Below are 8,283 nucleotides of genomic sequence, written 5' to 3'. Positions count from 1 at the left end.
ACATCTAATCAAGACAGAGAGGCAGCGAAGGCAAGGCTGTTGGAAAGGCACTTGCACCTCTCATGGACAAAACAGAACAGTCCTGGGCAAATAGGTGGATCCGGGATCCGTGTGCTTGATTCCAACTACAACTGTAGGTTGCTTTTTTTTACATTGAAAGTGATGCTTTTCCAGATGAATATAAATCCGTGCAACAGTATATGGCTCTAAGCTTTCTGTTCATTGCAATCCCTCAGATTGGGTTTGGCATTGCCTAGGGGGGAAGCTGAAAACGTGGCCCTGTCTCCCACAGTAACCAAGTCAAGACATTCTCTGCAGATGAAGACATTTTGTTCTGCCATCCTGGTTGTTGGGGAGAAAGTAAACTCTGCTACTTGGAGGCCAGAGCAAATCGAGATCAAGTCAAGACCGAGACTGCGAGGGGGGCGTGGGGTCTAAGACCGAGACCAGAAAAATGTGAGTCCACTTCAAGACCATGATTGTAATTGTGTCAAATCGCCACCATAATGAGAGTTCAAAATGTTGTGTATTTCTGTGTTCATATTTCAGAAGAATATATGGATTGTTTAGATCAGAGATGGGCAACATTGATGGGGGCTGCACAAAACATCTGAACTCATCATGGGGGGCCACAGTGGCTCGCGGGTCTGCTTACCCACATCCTTAACAGAGCCAACCCTAGCCTGTTGGCGGCCATAAGCTCAATTTTGTTGATGTTACGATTAAAGTAGGAAGCCCAAGTAAAATATWAATTTMTATTTATTTATTTAACCTTTATTTAACTAGACAAGTCAGTTAAGAACAAATTCTTATGTACAATGATGGCCTACCCCGGCCAAACCCTAACCAGGACGACGCTGGCCAATTGTGCGCTGCCCTATGGGACTACCAATCACGGCCGGTTGTGATACAGCCTGGAATCGAACCAGGGTATGTAGTGAGGCCTCTAGAACTGAGATGCAGTGCCTTAGACTGCTGCACCACTCTCAATAGGCAATACATATTTATGTGTCATGAAAGGAGTGTAGATATTTGGCCTGGCGAAGCGTTTCTATACGCTGACTGAATAGAAGCTGACAATGAGTTGTTTTACTCTGCTGGTCTTGGGAAGAAATTATGAGTCCTCACTGTCCGAGACCGAGTCAAGACCGAGTACAAATGTATCCGACACAGAGAGAAGTCCAAGACAATATGTGGTCGAGACCGGACTCGAGTACTACAACAATGCTTTATGTAATTATTTATTAGACAAGTAACCCCATCTTTATATCAATAAAGTCTAATGATAAATTATATTTTCATGAGTTTGATTAATCATGAACAAAAAGTTATATTTTTTTGTAAACCTACAGTGTCTTGCGAAAGTATTCACCCCCCTTGGCATTTTTCCTATTTTGTTGCCTTACAACCTGGAATTAAAATAGATTTTTGGGGGGTTTGTATCATTTGATTTACACAACATGCCTACCACTTTGAAAATGCAAAATATTTTTTATTGTGAAACAAACAACAAATAAGACAAAAAAAATGAAAACTTGAGTGTGCATAACTATTCACTCTCCCCAAAGTCAATACTTTGTAGAGTATGCTTAGGGTCATTGTCCTGCTGGAAGGTGGACCGCCGTCCCAGTCTCAAATATCTTGAAGACTGAAACAGGTTTCCCTCAAGAATTTCCCTGTATTTAGCGCCATCCATCATTCCTTCAATTCTGACCAGTTTCCCAGTTCCTGCCGATGAAAAACATACCCACAGCGTGATGCTGCCACCACCATGCTTCACTGTGGGGATGGTATTCTCGGGGTGATGCGAGGTGTTGGGTTTGCACCAGACATAGTGCTTTCCTTGATGGCCCCAATTTTAGTCTCATCTAACCAGAGTACCTTCTTCCATATCTTTGGGGAGTCTCTCACATACCTTTTGGCAAACACCAAACGTGTTTGCTTATTTGTTTCTTTAAGCAATGGCTTTTTTCTGGCCACTCTTTCGTAAAGCCCAGCTCTGTGGAGTGTACGGCTTAAAGTGGTCCTATGGACAGATACTCTAATCTCCGCTGTGGAGCTTTGCAGCTCCTTCAGGGTTATCTTTGGTCTCTTTGTTGCCTTTCTGATTAATGCCCTCCTTGCCTGGGACGTGAGTTTTGGTGGGCGGCCTTCTCTTGGCAGGTTTGTTGTGGTGCCATATTCTTTCAATTTTTTAAATAATGGATTTAATGGTGCTCTGTGGGATGTTCAAAGTTTCAGATATCTTTTTATAACCCAACCCTGATCTGTACTTCTCCACAACTTTGTCTCTGACCTGTTTGGAGAGCTCCATGGTCTTCATATTGCCGCTTGCTTGGTGGTGCCCATTGCTTAGTGGTGTTGCAGACGCTGAGGCCTTTCAGAACAGGTGTATATATACTGAGATCATGTGACAGATCATGTGACACTTAGATTGCACACAGGTGTACTTCATTTAACTAATTATCTAACTTCTGAAGGTAATTGGTTGCACCAGATCTTATTTAGGGGCTTCATAGCAAAGGGGGTGAATACATATGCACGCACCACTTTTCCGTTTATTTATTTATTTTCTAAAGAAGTAATTTCTTTTGCGTTTCACTTCACCAATTTGGACTATTTTGTGTAGGTCCATTACATGAAATCCAATAAAAATCTATTTAAATTACAGGTTGTAATGCAACAAAATAGGAAAAATGCCAAGGGGGTGAATACTTTTGCAAGGCACTGTATGTGTCATCATGATGGTTTTGTGTCTCCTCACAGCTTTAAGGATAAGTGTCTGAACTGTAATTTGTGAGTCACGTGGATATCACAGCTCCTGCAGGAGTAGCACAATCCCACAGGAACAGCACTGACTCAAATTATAATGGCGGAGGTTATAGGTTGCACTGAGCTACTGAATAGATACCGCTCCCACCTTCACACCTACACACACAGTGAAACACCACACTACGCTCATCTGCAGCACACCATGCCTGGGTGATATCTGGCTGCCTGTGTTGTGTCACCCTGTTGGAGCGATGCTATGCTGTGGATTAGTTATGCTGTAGGATGATAAGAGACACATCTCTAGGCGGTTTGACAAGGCATATGAGACTAGTGTATTACTTGAGCCTGCGGTGTGTCAGAGCAACACAGTGGAGGGAGGCAKGCTTGCTAGTCGTGTGGGCCTCGAATGCTCTCCTCAACATCATTATTCGAATGAGAAATAGAACAGTCTCCCTCCTCCCTCTCTCACAACATCCCTCCTTTCATTATAATGTGGACGGCTGGACTCCCAGCTAACAATTCTAGGGAGAGAGAAAGTTTTTGTAATGTTATCCGTAATGTTCCCCAGATGTTTGAGTGTTCAGTTTTCCGTTAGTTTGGGGAACTTTCTATGTATGTTAGCAAAAACCTCCTGAGAACCTATTAAGCATGTTTTGTCATTAGAGTTAGGGGAACATTCCCTAAATGTCAAACAGAACTTACCCAGAACATGGTTGCCATGTTCTCATAATATCTAACATTAATGTTTGAGACACGCTTCATGGGAATGTTGCAAGAACATTCCTGTGCCCAGTTTTCTGAAGGTTAGGAGAATATTCCATCAATGTCCCACCAAACACACACAGAACATGGTTAACATGTTCTCAGAATATAAGATATTAATGTTCTAGACACTTTTCATGGGAACGTTGCAGGAACATTTCTGTATATCAGTTGTCAGGACGTCACCTGATGGTCCCAAAGAAACATTCCCCCCTCCCCCATAAATATTTCCCCTTACACATCACACCTTATTACTGAGCCCATCAAGGCCCTGATTGGTGAACCACTAATCCATTCACAACTCTTTGTCTTTTGGCAAGGTTAGGGACACACACACAGTACATTTAACATAGTGTTTTCAATTTACATATTTGACACACTTTGACATGATTATGTTGTGCATGTTCAATTATACAGTAATTATTTTTCATCATGTCCTCACCTGGAATTTGAACTCACAACCTCTTGGTTCATGGCATTCCGATCTTACTGCTACGCCACCATGTCTGTGTCAGTCATCAATTAATCTGACTTTTCTCTCATCATTGATTTGATTTACTGATTTCAGCAATTTTAGGGCTTTCTGTATAGTGATCTAATGTTGGTGGGGCATTTTACCCTGTTTTAATATTACTCCTGAATCACGATATAAAATAGTTTTTCTTGATTGTACTTTTAACAGAGCTGAGATTTACTTRGAAGTGCATTCACCCTATTGCTTACACCTATACAGTTGGTTCAGTTTTACACAAGTGCATAGGGGGAAGAGGTTAGGGTTTGCTTCTGGACAGGGCCTAACTATACTGGCCCTGCCCTGTGGTGGATGAGTGACTCAGGCATCCACCGTCAGAAAGAGCAGGCGGATCACCACCGCAGTGAGGCTCCCATGTTCTATACTGGTGATTGCATCTAGCTCTCCACCAGGAACCTCTGCTCCGCCTGCCCTGTAAGAAGAGTCCCCGGTTTGTGGGGCCGTTCAAGGTCCTCCGGAGGGTCAACGACAATTCCCCACTAACTACCGGATCTCACCATCCTTCATGTTTCCCTCCTCAGGCCGGTGGTTCCTGGTCCCCTGGCTGATGCAGTCCCACACGACACCCCTCCGCCTCCCTTGGGCATTGAGGGGAGCCTCGCCTATGCCGTTAGATCTCTCCTGGACTCCCGACGTTGTGGGGGTCAACTCCAGTACCTGGTGGACTGGGAGGGGTACGGTCCAGAGGAGCGGTGCTGGGTTCCGTTGGACGACACTCTAGATCCCAACATCATCCAAGAATTCCCATTTGCCGTCCGGACCGACCCGCTCCTCACCCTCGGGGCCGTCCTCCTGACATGTTTCTACGACCATTACAGATACTTTTTGGAATTTTCGTCGAACGGAACGAGGCTTTGGTTTTCTGAACATAACGTGCAACCCAAATGGCGTTTTTTGTTATAAAAGTAATATTTATCGAACAAAAATAACATTTGTTGTGTAACTGGGAGTCTCTTGAGTGCAAACATCCGAAGATTATCAAAGGTAAGCGATTAATTTTATTGCTTTTCTGACTTTCATGACCAAGCTAACCAAGCTAATATAAGGCTAACTGTTCTAGCATTGATTGATACACTCACAAAAGCTTGGATTTCTTTCGCTGTAAAGCATATTTTCAAAATCTGACATGATAGGTGGATTAACAACAAGCTAAGCTGTGTTTTGGTATATTTCACTTGTGATAGCAGGATTATAAATATTTTTAGTAATATTTGGCGCCCTGCAATTCAYCGGTTGTTTAGGAAAATGATCCCYTAAAAGGGATCCGTAGCGCAGAGAAGTTAAACTCACTAACTGCACCTGCTTCCTGACTCCCGGCGTCGACGTTACAGACGTTGATGGAATATTCTCCTAACCCTCAGAAAACTGGGCACATCAATGTTCTTGCAACGTTCCCATGAAACTTGTCTAGAACATTAATATCATATTCTGAGAACATGGCAACTATGTTCTGTATTTGTTTGGTGTGACCTGGATGGAATATTGCCCTAACCCTTAGAAAACTGGACACGGGAATGTTCTTGCAATGTTCCCATGAAACGTGTCTAGAACAGTAATATTCAATATTCTGAGAACATAGTAACCATGTTCTGGGTAAGTTCTGACATTAAGGGAATGGTCTCTAGGAAACAGTCATTGAACGTCACTGGGGCATTCCTATGAAAACTTTAGGTAAGGACCTAATAAGACTCTTCAGGAAACGTTCCCTAAAGTTGTGGGAACGTTTGTTGTTAATGGGAGACAAAGGGCTGTGAGACATGGGTTTGACTCTGGACACATGAAAGGTGGGATGTATACGAAGGGTACGGGACAACAGAAGATGAAGAGCAGAGGGGTTAATGAACTTGGAGATGYGGAACGGGACGATAAACCAGGGGGAGAGTTTGCGGAGGGGCAGACCCGGATGGGCAGATCCTGGGTGGATAACCATACCTTCTGCCCAAGACGATACCAGGGAGCTGGGGCCCGATGGCGATCCGCTTGTCGTCGATACCTGGAGATGGTCTTGAGGAGGGCCGACTGGGCTCGAGGTCCTGGTTGGCTCGCTCCGACTGGCCGTTAGACTGGGGGTGGAAACCGGAGGACAGGCTGGCCGACGACCCAATGAGGGTGAAGAATCCCTTCCAGAACCGGAACGAGAACTGAGGGTCGCGGTCGGAGACCATGTCCACGGGCAGTCCATGGATCCGGAAGACATGCTGCACCATGAGCTGGGCCGTCTCCTTGGCAGAGGGTAACTTGGGGAGAAGAATGAGGTGGGCGGCCTTGGAAAAGCGATCCACCATGGTCAGGATGGTGGTGTTGCCATCAGACGAGGGGAGGCCCGTGACAAAGTCCAGGGAGATGTGAGACCAGGGGCGATGAGGGACGGGCAGAGGTTGGAGGAGACCAAAGGGCATGACCAGATATTCGTAGTGGCCGCTGGCCGTGTTGAAGGCGGTCTTCCACTCGTCCCCCTCTCGTATCCGCACCAGGTGGTAGGCGTTACATAGATCCAGCTTGGAGAACACAGTGACCCCCTGGAGCGGCTCGAAGGCTGAGGAAATGAGTGGTAGCGGATAACGTCTCTTTACAGTGATGTCATTGAGTCCCCGGTAGTCAATGCACGGGCCAGGGGAGACGAAGAGGGACGGATAAATTCAGTAGCTAGGGAGTCCCCAATGTAGTCCTCCATAGCCTTGGTTTCAGGTCCCAACAGCGAGTACAAACGCACCCGGGGCGGCGTTGTACTTGGGAGAAGGTCATAGGGGCAGTGAGGCAGAAGGGAAGTGGCCCGGGACTTGCTGAACACCTCCTGAAGATCCTGGTACTCCACGGGAATGGCGGAGAGATCCGGAACAACCTCAGAGTACCCAGGAAGACGTCCCAGGGCAGATTGCGCCGACTTCAGACAATGGACGTGGCAGAATGGACTCCAGCCCATGGTGGCACCCGTACCAGTTGATGAGTGGGTTGTGTCGCTGGAGCCAGGGGAATCCCAAAACCACGGGGATCTGGGGGGACTTGATGAGCAAGAACTGAATGTTCTCGCTGTGATTCCCTGACACACGTAGGTTGATTGGAGGGGTGTAATGGGTGACCCGACCTATAGAGCTCCCGTCCAACGCTCTAACATCCACGGGAATGGAGAGGGGCTGAGTGGGGATGTTCAGCTCGGAAGCCAGTGTGGCGTCCAAAAAGCTCTCATCAGCCCCAGAGTCAATGAGGACCCGGAGAGATTTGGACTGGTTTCCCCACAGCAGAATGACATGAAAAGGGGTGCGAGTAAGGGAAGCAGAAAAGCAGTACTTGCTCCTACCGGTAAGCCTGGTCTTTTACTGGGCATGAGGACACAAAATGACCAAAAGACCCGCAATACAGACAGCTCCTTGTGCTGATCCGGTATTGCCGGCCCACTGGCGACAGCCCAGCCCTGCCTAGTTGCATGGGCTCGGGAAACAGTGCCTCGGCCCTCATCGGTGACTCTCGAGGAAGGTCGGGAAATCTCGGGTGCTCTTGGCCACGGGACTGTCGGYGACTTCCGGGATGACTCGGAAGCGATATGGAATCCCTGGACGTGCGAGTGAAATTGAATTTCCTCTCCATCCATCATTCCCGCAATCGCCCATCGATGCGGATGGCCAAAGCGATGAGGGAGTCAACATCTGTGGGTAATTCCCGAGCCGAAAGCTCGTCCTTAACCTCCTCCGAGATGGCGTACAGGAACATGTCGAACAGTGCTTCAGGTTTCCAAGCACTCTCCGCTGCCAACGTARGGAAATCCACTGCATAGTCGGCCACAGTGCGGGCATAGATTAGCTTCCGGGCAGCTTCTCTCCCGGAGAACGGGGTATCAAAGACCTTCCTCACCTCTCCCACGAACCCCTCCAGGCTCGCGCATATGGCCGGCTGCTGTTCCCATACGGCGTTAGCCCAGGTGAGAGCCCTTCCAGACATCAGCTGATGAGGTAGGCTATTTTGGAGTAATCCGAGGGGAAGGAGGAGGGCTGAAGSTCGAAAATGAGGGCACACTGAGCTGGATACACTTGATAGGTGTCACACCCTGACTATAGAGAGCCCTTGGTTCTCTATGGTGTTGAGGTCAGAGCGTGACTAGGGGGGTGTTCTAGTCATTATATTTCTATGTTGGTGAGTTGTATGGTTCCCAATTAGAGGCAGCTGGTAATTGTTGCCTTTAATTGGGGATTATATTTAGGAAGCACTTTCTCCCCCCTGCT

The sequence above is a fragment of the Salvelinus sp. IW2-2015 genome, linkage group LG14, assembly GCF_002910315.2.
Source record: "Salvelinus sp. IW2-2015 linkage group LG14, ASM291031v2, whole genome shotgun sequence".
Taxonomy (NCBI): Eukaryota; Metazoa; Chordata; class Actinopteri; order Salmoniformes; family Salmonidae; genus Salvelinus; species Salvelinus sp. IW2-2015.
The sequence above is the reverse complement of the archived record's forward strand: the minus strand, read 5'-3'. Positions refer to the sequence as shown.